This window comes from Canis lupus, unplaced genomic scaffold, assembly GCF_011100685.1.
Source record: "Canis lupus familiaris isolate Mischka breed German Shepherd unplaced genomic scaffold, alternate assembly UU_Cfam_GSD_1.0 chrUn_S33H192, whole genome shotgun sequence".
Lineage (NCBI taxonomy): Eukaryota > Metazoa > Chordata > Mammalia > Carnivora > Canidae > Canis > Canis lupus.
The window spans coordinates 3,636-17,252 of record NW_023331266.1 but is presented as its reverse complement, the minus strand read 5'-3'; the positions used below and the strand labels follow the sequence as shown (position 1 = coordinate 17,252).

Below are 13,617 nucleotides of genomic sequence, written 5' to 3'. Positions count from 1 at the left end.
GCAGAAGAACATGCTCTGGGGGATGTGAACGTGGTATAGAGCAACCCTTCCCTTCTCGACAAGAGACAAAGAGGTTTATAGGAAATATTTTTGGAAGGAATTATCTAGAAGGGTGAATGAGTTTTAGATTGAAAATAAAAAGAAAGGGAGAAAGGATGACCCCTTCTTAATAGGAGGTGAGTCAGAAAGCAAGAGAACTGTGGACATCCGAAAGTGCAGAGTGGAATTGGGGGGGGCGTGTCAAAGTGGACCAAAATTTAGAAGGGGGAAACTAAAAATACAAAAAAGTAGATTTTCCTGTGAACTAACCCGGTTAATCTTCATCGATGTACTAAAAAAGAGAAATTACGAGTCAAAGACTTACTTGGTTGGCAATGGTTACAACGAGAGGTTGGGTAGGCTTTCTTTTTTTCCTCCATGTAGGCCTTATGAGTACAGCTTGGTAAGATTGTGTACTTACTCTCTAATATAATTTTTGGGGGCTTAAATTCAATGTGGTAAGTGGGATGAAAATTTTGGAAATTTCTCAACACCTCAAGGTCTTTGTAGATTTATGATAAACCAATGCCTTTATATTAATTTGCATATTGATTTCTTTTCCTGTTATTATTATTTTTTGGTAAAAAAAAAAAGAAAAATATCTGCCCATTCTCACAGTTTGATAGAATATAATATAATTTCCAACCCTTTCTTCATCCTACTATGGTGTTGTTGTTTAACAAAAAATAAAACTGAAAGAGAAGGATACTATTAAAGCCATTTAATTTATTGTTTCTTTGCTTGGTCTGCTTTTTCATTCAGAAGAAAAGTAAAAATATATATTTCCAGTTCTGAAATTTTCACGGTCTGAAAAACAAAGTTGATACTTGCAGTCTCTACCTCAAATGAAAACTTATGTAATTAAAGATATCTCACACAGCAATTGAACAACTGAATTACCTCCTTAAACTATATTGCAAAAACAAAAGGAAAAATTCATGCATTTAGATTCATATTACCAACTCCTTTGATTTATTTGACAGGAGAAACAGGCAATAATTTGCCAAAGGCCACATACCCTGTGTGGGCTGGTTGACAGTATTTGCCTTCTCCACTGCTGCACATGCACACCACACAACCTTAATAAATCATCCCATGTGGTTAAGGCCACTAAGAAAAAGGAGGAGGGCAATCGTTGCTCCCCAGTGCTTAGTAGCATAAAAACACAGTTATCTCATATCTGTTTCAGGATCTTGGGTCAAATGAGTTAGCCCCACACTGACATGAGAAATGGCCTAGAAATCTGCCCTTGACTCTTCTCTATACATCCTTTGTGGGCAATATCATCCATCCCAAGGCCTTGCTGTCTCACAGTGGTGATTTCCAAAACTTTGTGGAGAGAAGACTGACCACTGACGGCTCCAGCAGCTCCCTTTAGTTTGCCTAACAAAGAGCAAATACACAGTCTCAGCTTCACCCAAGGGCCCCTAGCGCTGTCAGCATTAAGTAGGCAACCTCCCTGAGCAATTGGCATCCAAGCTAGACTCTTCCTTCTGCTTGCAAGACTGCTCTTATTCTCACCTTTGAAAAGTATTATTTTTGAGCAGTGGGACTCACCTCATAATGTATCCAGCTTGGTCCTGCAAAGGATACCATGGGATGATGTAAGACGACATGGATATCATTGTGGGGCTACCCCTCTCCTTGCACTTCTGGCCTGCACCATGACAGTGTGGTATTTGCCTAAGCCATTTACTCAACAATCTCTATCCGTAGCCTAGATCTGTCACCTGAGCTCCAGATTTTAATACCCTACTGTCTGCTTGCCTTCCCTTCTTGAATATCCCACAGATTCCTGAGACTCAGCATTCTCTCCTTCCCTATGGACCTCCTTCAGTTAATGGAATCATTATCTTCCCAGATCTAGAGGCAAAACATCAGAATTACCTTCACTCTCTATAACCATGTGAAATGAAATTTAAATTGTTGCCAATACTAAAAAGAAAGAGAGAGAGTGAGAGAATAATATTTGTGATTTGTGTAATCCAAAATGCACACCAGGTACTTGAGGTGTGGTGTGAAGGCTGCTACAATTTCCTGTCTGGACTTTCCTTTTTTTTTTTTTAAGATTTTATTAATTTATTCATGAGAGACACAGTGACATAGGCAGAGGAAGAAGCAGGTTCCTCACAGGGAGCCCAATGCGGGACTTGATCCCAGAACCCCAGGTTCATGACCTCAACCTCTGAGCCACCCAGGTGCTCCCTGTCTGGACTTCCTTTTCTTTTCTTTTCTTTTCTTTTCTTTTCTTTTCTTTTCTTTTCTTTTCTTTTCTTTTCTTTTCTTTTCTTTCTTCTTTTTCTTTCTTTTCTTCTTTCTTTCTTCTTTCTTCCTTTCTTTCTCTTCTTTCTTTCTTTCTTTCTTTCTTTCTTTCTTCTTTCTTTTTTTTTTTTTTTTCTGTCTGGACTTTCTTAACTGACCTAGTATGAAAGTGTTTCACAATATCAGGAATTGTATTTTTATTTATATTTAAATTGATATAATCCTTCATGTTATCGTAGTTGATCACTCAATAAATGCCTAGGGGCGCCTGGGTGGTGCAGTTGGTTAAGCATCCAACTCTGGGTTTCCACTTAGGTTGTGATCTTGGGGTCCAGAGATTGAGCCCCAGTCGGTCTCTGTCTCTGTGCTCAGTGGGGAGTCTGCTTGAGATTCTCTCCCTCTGCCCCTCCTTCAACTCACTCGCATGCTCACTCTCTCTCTCTCTCTCTCAAATAAATAAATAAATAAATCAATCAATCAATCAATCAATCAATCAATCAATCTTAAATAAATTGTCTACCAGGTGCAGATGTGATATTAATTAATTTGGGTTTGAACTTTTACACATATTTCTTTTACATACATAAACTACCCAGGACAGTTTCTGCAGGCCTGGTATCCCAGCATCATATTTAATAGCTCCTTTTTTCATTTTCACAAGTTGTCTGGGTTTGGATGACAAATTATATGGTCATCCACATTTATCAGATATATAATCTGGGTATCACCTTGCTTGGCATTCTCTAAGCTGACCCTGCCCTATAACATCTAACCAGTTTAGGGGCAGCTGGGTGGCTCAGTCACTTAAGTGTCTGCCTTCGGCTCAGGTCATGATCTCAGTATCCTGAGATCAAGCCTCCTATCGGCTCCCTGCTCAGGGGGTTGTCTGTCTCTCCTTCTGCCTCTTCCACTTCCCCTCCTTTCCCCTCTCCCTGCTTGTGTGCATGTTCTCACTCTCTCTCAAGTAAATAAAGTCTTAGAAAGTAAAATTAAATCTAACCAGTTTAATCTGAGCTCCCCATTCTGAGTAAGTGCAGGAAGACCCAGCCTTTTGTTAGATTGACCTTCTCCTTGGTGTGAAGCCCATGGAGACTGAGGATGTAGCCTTTCTTTCCTTACTGCCTCTTCCCAAGGCTATTTTTCTCTAGCCAAAAACACAAAGTAGAAGAAATATTCCTGGGATCCCTGGGTGGCTCAGCAGTTTAGCGCCTACCTTTGGCCCAGGGCGTGATCCTGGAGTCCCAGAATCGCATTCCACGTCAGGCTCCAGGCATGGAGCCTGCTTCTCCATCCTCCTGTGTCTCTGCCTCTCTCTCTCTCTCTATCATGAATAAATAAAAAAAAATTTTTTTAAATTAAAAGTAAAAAAAAAGAAATATTCCTAAGGACAAATGAAAACTTTAAAGTAAAATAACACAAGGAAGGGAGAAAATTAAGAAAAACTAAAATGTAGAAATTAAAATATAAGGGCTAAACTACACATGTAGTGAAAACAAGCTGTTAAAAGATCCAATGGTCACATTTAACTATAAAATAAAAAATTAAAGCTACCATATGTAAAATAAAATAAAAATACAAACATAGAGTCAAAAAATTCTCAACTAAACTAGAAATAAGGAAACATTCAAAAGAATGAAAATGCAATAATATTCTTAATGGAAATATAAAGACAATGTGGGGAAGACAAGATAAAAGCTGAACACTTAAAGGCTCAAGAACTAAAATAGGAATGAAGGAAATTAGATAAAATGAATGAAATGAAGTAACACATGTACAACGCTTCTCACAGTGAAGCACTGTTGACAGAGTGCTCCATCAAACAAAATTAGTCTCTAATAAAGTTGGAAAACAAAAGATGAGATGGAAAAGAGGGGAGAAGGGAGTAAAGAGCCCCAGTGAAACAAGCTGAGTGCCTGGCAAAATTCCCACTGAGCCTTCTCAGTAGTTGACTCCTGGATAGCTGGGAGATAGGAGGCACAGGGGATACAAGCTTTCTTCCCATGGTCGTTGTCCCATGTCCCCTGTCTCCTCTCATGTCTTTATGTATCTATGGCCCAGAGCTGTCTGAAAGAGCTTCGGCACAATTTTGGGAGAGAGTCAAGGTTGGTTAACTTCACACATGCTTAGCCACCAACTCTGTTTTTGAAATCCAGAAGAATAGCATGCTCAGGTATCTAAAAGTGTCTGGCAAGTATGTGGTAATCCCCAATGTAAGCAAACAGATGGCTTTGCATGCTCACCTTCAGATGAGTGGATATATCCTAGTGTTGACGCTATTTAGTGATAACATGTTATGATCACTAATTTAAATAATAATGAAAATCTGTGCTATATTTCTTCATAATATAATTGAGATAAAAAATGGGTTTTAAAGTAACCTGGATGTTGAAGCATTTAACTGATATTGAAATAAGAGGGTGTTATACTGATGTTGTAGCAATCAAAACAATATGGTATTGGCACAAAGATAGACACATAGATCAATGAACTGAACAGAGAGCCCAGAAATAAACCTATGCTTTTACCGCCAATTAATCTATGACAAAGGAGGCAAAATATGCAATGGAGAAAAGACAGTATCTTCAATAAATGGTGCTGGGAAAACTGGACAGCTGTGTGCAAAAGAATGAAATTGGACCACTTTATTATACCATACATAAAAATAAAGTCAAAGTAGATTAAAGACCTAAGTGCAAGACTAGAATTTATAAACTCCTAGAAGAAAATATAGGCAATCATTTTTCTGACATTGGTAGTAGAAACATTTTTCTAGATATGTCTCCTCAGGCAAGGAAAACAAAAGCAGAATTAAACTGTTGTGACTATACCAAAATTATAAGCTTTTGCACAGTGATGAGGCAATCTACTGAATGGGAGAAGATATTTGCAAATGATATAGTTACGAAGGGGTTATATCCAAAATATATAAAGAATTTGTATGATTCAACACCAAAAAAAATCAAATAATCTGGTGAAAACTGGGCAGAAGATCTCAATAGACACTTTTCCAAGGAAGATGTACCAATGGTCAACAGTCTAATGAAAAGTTGCTCAATATCACTAATCATCAGGGAAATGCAAATCCAAAGCACTATGAGACATGACTTCACATCTGTCAGAATGGCTGAAATAAAAAAGATAAGAGATGACATGTTGCTGGAGAAAAAGGAACACTTCTTGTGTGCTATTAATGGGAAAGCAAACTGGTGCAGCCACTGCGGAAAACATGATGAGTTTCCTCAAAAAAATTAAAAATAGAATTACCCCCCCCCCCCCAAAAAAAAAAAAGAATTACCCTATGATCCAGTAATTTCACTACTGGATAGTTACTCAAAGAATAGGAAAACACGAATTTGAAGTTATATACACACCCTTATGTTTATTGCAGTATGATTTACAATAGCCAAGATACAGAAGCAACCCATCGATGAATGGATAAAGCCGTAGTATATAGGGATGCCTGAGTGACTCTGGGTGGCTCAGCGGTTTGGCGGGGCTGCCTTCGGCCCAGGGCGTGATCCTGGAGACCCGGGATCGAATCTCACATCAGGCTCCCTGCATGAAGCCTGCTTCTCTCTGCCTCTCTCTGTATCTCTCATTAATAAGTAAATAAAATCTTTAAAAAAAGACATAGTATATATACAATGGAATATTTCTCAGTCATAAAAGAGAATAAGATCTTGCCATCTGCAACAACATAGATGGATCTAGAGAGTATAATGCTAAGTAAAATAAGTCAGACAGGGAAAGACAAATATCATATGATTTCATTCATATGTGGAATTTGAGAAACAAAACAAATTAACAAAGAAATTTAAAAAGAGGCAAACAAAAAAACCAGACTCCTAAATATGGAGAAAAAAAACTGATGATTGCCATAGGGGAGGTGGGGGAGGGGGGCGGTGCGCAGGGGATGAGTAAAATAGATGAAGGAGATCAAGAGTACGTTTATGATGAGCACAGAGTAACGTACAGAATTGTGGATTCATTATATTGTATACTTGAAATTAGTATCACTGCATGTTAATTCAATATTTCAATAAAAATAAAATAAGATAAAAGAAAAGGAAAGGAAAGGGGGAAAAAAAAGAATAGGTCTAAAAGTAACCTGGACTTTGAAGCACTCAACTGAATAGAAGAGTGTTAGAATGATGCGAGGAAGTCGAAGATTTCTGGTAAAGTGAAAGTAAAGATTCTCTTAAGGACAAGACAGACCAATCTCACAGAGGAAGACATAGACATGGCCAACATGCATATGAGAAAATGTTCTGCATCACTTGCCATCAGGGAAATACAAATCAAAACCACAATGAGATACCACCTCACACCAGTGAGAATGGGGCAAATTAACAAGGCAGGAAACAACAAATGTTGGAGGGGATGCGGAGAAAAGGGAACCCTCTTACACTGTTGGTGGGAATGTGAACTGGTGCAGCCACTCTGGAAAACTGTGTGGAGGTTCCTCAAACAGTTAAAAATAGACCTGCCCTACGACCCAGCAATTGCACTGTTGGGGATTTACCCCAAAGATACAAATGCAATGAAACGCCGGGACACCTGCACCCCGATGTATATAGCAGCAATGGCCACGATAGCCAAACTGTGGAAGGAGCCTCGGTGTCCAACGAAAGATGAATGGATAAAGGAGATGTGGTTTATGTATACAATGGAATATTCCTCAGCCATTAGAAATGACAAATACCCACCATTTGCTTCAACGTGGATGGAACTGGAGGGTATTATGCTGAGTGAAGTGAAGTAAGTCAGTCGGAGAAGGACAAACATTATATGTTCTCACTCATTTGGGGAATATAAATAATAGTGAAAGGGAATATAAGGGAAGGGAGAAGAAATGCGTGGGAAATATCAGAAAGGGAGACAGAACGTAAAGACTGCTAACTCTGGGAAACGGACTAGGGGTGGTAGAAGGGGAGGAGGGCGGGGTGTGGGAGTGAATGGGTGACGGGCACTGGGGGTTATTCTGTACGTTAGTAAATTGAACACCAATAAAAAATAAAAAATAAAAAAAAAAAAGGACAAGACAGACCTTAGGCGGAGGCACACACAATAATTTACACACCTATTTAAATACAAGAAGACAAGTATGCCCTCAGGAGAGAGGTTTATCTAAGAGAAAGAGGTAAATGATAAGAAATCAAGCCAAAGGTGGGGAATCAATTGAGGAAGCAGCTTCTAAAGAATACTTAGAGCCCTTCCTGCATTCCACACATACTGTAGGAACCCTCAGGAATGCTTTGGCTCAGGAATGCTTTGGCAGAAACCCTACTGTGATAACTGAGACTCTAAAACCCGAGCCTGCCTCAGATCACGCAGCTCTAGTGTGCGTTCAAGAAATTGGGGTGGGCACGTGAATCTGCATTTCTAACAACTTCCCATGTGGTCCAGATACTCTGAGAGCCACTGGCTTACTTTTAAAGACATGAAGTTCATTTTCTTGTATAAGAAGCAGATTGGAGGTGTGTGGTTTCTGGTTGGCTGTGGCTTACTAAGGTCTTTAAGGGCAAGCACTCTTTCTAATTTACCCTTCTGACTTCTTGTACCTTCATGGTCACAGTATGGCTAACACGGCTCCAGTTATTTCATCTTCACACCAGCTCATTGAAGGCAAAGAGAAAAAGAGAGGGAATGGCACAAGCTTTTACTTCCCCAGGCTTTGTTTTTTTATTCCAGAAAGGACATCTGTTTCAGAATCCCCAGCCAACTTCCCTTATCTCTCATTGGCCAGAACTGGATCGCTTACCCACTTTCCCCCTTAACCCTGCCACAGATTCATTATTGGTAGAATGGATGATGTAATAATAATCACTGGCTTAGACCAATAGCAATTTGTCCCCTGAGACGGGGGGAGGCATTTACATTGCCTGAAATAAAAGTGGGAATGGCTCTTCAGAAAGTAACAAATATTAGGGCACTTGGATGGCTCAGCCAGTTGAGTATTGGACTCTTGATTTCGGCTCAGGTCATGATCTCATGGTCGTGGGATCCGCTCAGTGTCGGTGTCAGGCTTTGAGTTCAGCAGAGTCTTCTTGAGATTCTCTCTCCTTCTCCCTCTGTGTCCCCCTCTCTTCCTCTCCCTCCCTTTCTCTGAAATCAATCAATCAATCAAATCTTTTAAAAACGTAACAAACATTGACTAGCACCCCATAGGAACCTACCTCCAGCCAACCTTCTAGCTGGATATTTTGCATACATTAATTCACTGAATTCTCACATTTCTCTGAAGTAGACATTCTTATTCCCATTTTATAGGTGAGGAAACTGAAACTGGAGGGGTTAGGCATTTTGCTCACATGGCTAGGAAAAATTTAGAATTTGAACAAGGTCCACCGATTCCATAGTCTAAACAGTACCTTTACATTATGATGTGCTGCTGCCTCTTGTTTTAGCTATAGCTCAGAAAAATCGTTGCTATCATAATGACAACCCTTGATTATGGGCAGAAAGACTGATTTATATTTTGCTTACTATATAGGATATATGTGTACTCTATTTCACAAGATTTGAGACAAAAATTTAAATCTTTGTGTTCTTAAACAGGAAATCCTGTCACCAAGAATAATGTATCCCTAATGATAGGACATAGCTTAATTTTTATGATAATAAACAAGATCCAGCAGAGTGAGAAGGATACTTCTAAAAGTCTAATTTGGAACTTCCCAAGTTTTTTTTTTCCCACTCATATTTGCAGGAAAGTCTAACTTATACTTCTTCATTTCACCTACAATTAGATGTGAGGTGGGAAGGGAGGATTTCTGTGGAGGAGGATTAGGCAGATAAAGGCATCATGGGAAAGGCAGGAGAGAGAGAGAGAGAGAGAGAGAGAGAGAGAAAATGGCTTAGCATCTTCAAGGGACAAGAGGTCCCAACTTGTATGACAGGGATTTCAGGGGTTGTGGAAAGGGGTTACACATGCTGCTTTAACTTTTACAACGTCAATCTGGGGCCACCTGTGTGGCTCAGTCTGTTAAGCAGCTGCCTTCAACTTAGGTCATGATCCCAGGGTCCTGAGATTGAGCCCCACTCTGGCTCTCTGCTCCGTAGGGATCCTGCTTCTCCCTCCGCCTACTGCTCCCTCTGCTTGTGCTCTCTGTCAAATAAATAAATAAAACCTTTTTAAAAATGTGAATCTGTTTTAGGAAAGATATTTTCATTCCGAAAAAATAAAGACAGAGAGAGAAGGAAGGGTAGAAGCCACAGGTCCAAGGATTCCGGGGGAAAACTGAAAGTGAATGGGTGTACTTGGAAAGTATGGGTAATCCATTCAACAGCTTGAGAGCAAATGGAAAGAAGAACGTTGAATGTTTGCAAAGGGGTCAACAAGATGATTCTTTTAGAATATATATATATATATATATATATATATATATATATATGAAAAAATATATGCTCATGAATACATCATCAAAGCTAGAAAAACTAGCTAATATATATGTGTATTAGTCATCTATTAGCTGCATAAAAGTAACATAAAACTTAGCAGCTTAAGACAATAAATATTATCTTACATAGTTTCCGAGGGCCAGGAAATCAGAGCTTGGCTGGTGGTTCTGGTTCAGGGTCTCATAATTACAGGGTGGTAGTCAAGATGCTGGCCAGGGCTACAGTTATCAGAAGGTTCAACTGGGAGGGAGGATTCATTTCCAAGCTCGCTCACGTGGGATCTCAGTTCCTTGCTGGCTGCTCTTTACCCCGTGGGCCTCTCAAGGGGCTGCTCATGACAGGACTGCTGGTTTCCACCAGAGGGAGTGATCCAAGGGAGAGAAACCAAGACATTGGCAGCATTGCCTTTTGATGACCTACCTAGTCTCTGAGGTTGCATATCACTTCTGTTTTATTCTATTTTTTAGAAACGAGTTGCTAGATTCAGCCCTCTGAAAGGGAAGCTCCATCTCTTGAAGGGAAGAGTGTCAAAGCATTTGTGAACATATTTTTAAATCACAAAAAAAATACATGGAGCACATCATGGCTCAAATAAACACACGCGCACAGTGAAAAATACTTTAAACAGAGTAAAACATTTGCCCATAAGAAGTATGCCAAATGCAATTTCCTGAACAGGAAGCCATTTCAATGTTGCAAAATTTGTCTTAATATTGTCATCTGCTTTCTAATATTGTCAGTTGTAACAAATGTCACTGCATAGTGCTTTTCACATTTTGTTCCAACACTCAAGTGGATATTTGTCATGCCTTGCAGTTGCCAGCATCTTTTGAACACCCTTCTTATGTTTGGGGAATGTCTTCCATTTTAAGGCCTGCTTCCTAAGGTAGAAGCCAGAATTCTGCCTCCTAATCTTCCTTGTGGCGAAGACCTCGCGATGGGACTTGTGTTCCTCCAACCGGAGAGTCCTAGGAAGAATGTCAATTTGGCGAGGGCAGCATGGCCCAGAAACCAGTTTCCAGTAAAGAGGAAGGAAAGGACTCCAGTGATGGACTTACACCTTGGCTTTTTCATCTCGGGATTCTGCTTTCTCGGGTTGGCTTTATTCCCAGATCCCGGTCTCCATGTAATACTCCTAGTGCTCCACTACACTATCTCAGTTTATCAATCTCAGAGTTTTCATGAACTATTGCTTCATTAAAACAAACAAACAAACAAACAAAACTTGGTAGCACAAAACAATAACATTTTTATGCTGCCCATAGATTCTGTGAGTCAGAAATTGGGAAAGGATCCAGTAGGGACAGCTTGTCCCTGCCCCATGATCTGGGTCCTTAGTTGCTAAGATTCAATGGCTGGGTCATTTGATGGCTGCGTGCTGGCATCACCTGAGGGCTCATTAATTTATATTTGCAGCAATTAATATTGACTGTTGGTCAGGGTTGTTGGTTGGAAAACCTACATGTGGCTACTTGGGCTTTGTCACAGTATGGTGACTGGTTTCCAAGCGTCCCAAGAGAACAAGGTGAATGACCTCAGAAATCACATAGTGCCATTCTGCCACAGACGCAAGGCTTCCCAGTTTCAGTGGGAAGAACATAGACACTGTGTTTTGATGATACATGTGTCAACATCGCAGTGGAAGAAGATGTCACATGTGGAGTGGGAGATACTGTGGTCCTCTTTGGAAAAAGACAATTCGCTACATAGCAGATTGAAACTTGTCTTCTCCAACACCTCAGAGTTACCTGTAACTCTGACTAGACTGACATGTGTTCCAAGGCCATCCTTAAGCAGTGGCTCAAAGATACTTAATATAATCTCAAGGCTGCAGGAGAGGCACTTCTAAGGGGTACCCTACAGTGCAGCAGTGTTGTTCAGAACCGTTTTATACTAGAGGCTTCTTGGAAGCTAAGTCTGGGGTTAAATAAAAATATCCTTCAAATAGTATATTCCCATGTTCCAGAAGATGATTGAGGATTTGACGGCTGCATGGTGGTGAAGCTGTATATTGGCCTTGAGGTGCCGCCAGCAGGTCTAGGAGGCATCTTGTTATATCTGAGTGAGTCTGTAACTGGGCTTCTATACTTGAAAATGGTGATGTAAACACTTGCTATGCAGAGTTGTTTAAAAAGTCAAGTTAGACAATATATGTAAAGAGCTTAGAGCAATGACTGCCCCACAGTGACCACCTAGTGCATTATTTTATTACCATTTTAAGTACTCTGAAAGCCCAATTTATGAGATCTGAAGCCTCTTGACAATCTGGTGCAGTAAGATGGAGATGGCAGTAGTAGGAAGTGATCCTGTGTCATCGCCCCACGGATGCCTCCACATCCGGCAGAAGAGAAGTTCCCCTTCTTTCCCCGCCTGAGCGGGCAGCAGCTGAGGCACTGCCTGCGCCTGGCCGTCGTGCTCCTGCGGGGAGCCAGGCCTCGTGCTCAGCAGGAGGGACCCCGCGAGGCTGGGACCTCCCGATGTTAGGTGGCCACGTGAGCAGGATGCCGAGCCACCGGCTGTCAGCCTGGGGCTCTCGGGGTCGGTCGATGCGCTGGGCTGGACCCCAGGCCAGGGCCAGGCCCCCGGGGACCACCCGGGTTGGAGGAGGCGGCGGGGCCGGTGAGGAGCCCGTCGGGGCGGTCCCCCGGTCAGGTGCACTCGAGCCGTCCGCAGGACGATGGAAGCTCTTGGTCAGAGACAGCCGCCTGCACCCTAGGGGCACGGACGTGGCTGCCAGGTGGAGCTGTCCCCAGGCTCCCCGACGCTGCAGGACGCCCAGGCCTTGGCTCTGTGGAGGATTCGAGGTCCCGCGTGGTGGGGAATGGCAGCCCGGAGGTGACGGGACAAACCGAGTCTCCCGTGCACGGAATGGAGGGAGAGCGTTGCAGCAACAGTGCAGAGAAGGTAAAGGTCCAGGAGCACAGGCGGGTCGCGGGGACGCCGGCGGCCCTCGGTGCCTCGGAGGCGGTGCAGCAGCAGGTGCGGGGCGCGCAGCCGGCGGGGAGGCCGCTGCACACTCCCTGCCTCCGCCGCGGCGCCGGACACACGCCGCTTTCTCCGAAGCTTCCTTCCCGCGCCGCTGGCGAGGAGGGGCGGCCCGCAGGCCCGCGGGTCCAAGCACCCGGCAGCTGCCCGCGCAACTCACTCCCCCGAGATTTAGTCTCTTTCGAATAAAACAAACCAAACCCCACCCGCTGGGCCCCCGCCCTGCACCCCGGGCCCCCCGCGCCTCCCAAACGCGCCGCTAACAGCCGCCAAGTTGACGCGCGTGTTTGTTTCCCGCGCCCGCGCACGCCGAAACCGAAAGCAGGGGCGGCGGCGCGGGGGGTGCGGCCCGGATCGGAGCGAGCCTCGCCGCGAGCCTCGGAGCGCCGGCCCCGGCTGCAGTTGCCCTCGCTGCCGCCGCGGGCCGGGGGCAACAGTGAGCTGCGGCGGCGGCGGCGGCGGCGGCGGCGGCGGCGGGAAACCGAGGCTCCGGCGGGGAGGTCGCTCCAGCTCGGCAGGCGAAAACCGGGGAGGCGGCAGCGAAGGATCCTCAGAAATTCTTGAGGGAGGGAGCGAGGACGATGGGATACAGCTTGTAGGAAGAGCGAAAAGCAGACCGTTCGCCTGTACCAGGATGGCCGAGTGGTTAAGGCGTTGGACTTAAGATCCAATGGACAATGTCCGCGTGGGTTCGAACCCCACTCCTGGTAGATGTTTGGTTTTGCTTTTTTTTTTCACCTAAACTTCTCATTTGCTTTTTGAACATAAATTTCACCGGGCACCGCCACGCCTCGGGCCCCAGGATTCCGCCTTCTTGCTGGCAGAGACGCACCCTGTCCCCCCCACCCCCGCGACGCGAACACGCCGCGCGGCCCTCGCTTCCGCGGGCGGGAGACGACGCGGCGGTCGGGTTGCGCGAGGGCGGGCCGC

General features: G+C 43.5%; 1 long non-coding RNA gene and 1 other non-coding gene across 2 annotated transcripts; one reads left to right on the top strand and one right to left on the bottom strand.

The window, feature by feature from the left end:
* Positions 1 to 303: 303 nt before the first annotated feature.
* Positions 304 to 9,377, bottom strand: LOC119879139. Its single transcript, XR_005387350.1, has 3 exons — positions 7,732 to 9,377; positions 1,597 to 1,902; positions 304 to 846 (listed from the first exon to the last, which is right to left on the bottom strand). It is a non-coding gene; the product is annotated as an uncharacterized LOC119879139 (long non-coding RNA).
* Positions 9,378 to 13,315: 3,938 nt separating this feature from the next.
* On the top strand, positions 13,316 to 13,397 carry TRNAL-UAA. Its single transcript has one exon. It is a non-coding gene; the product is annotated as a tRNA-Leu (tRNA).
* Positions 13,398 to 13,617: the final 220 nt, after the last annotated feature.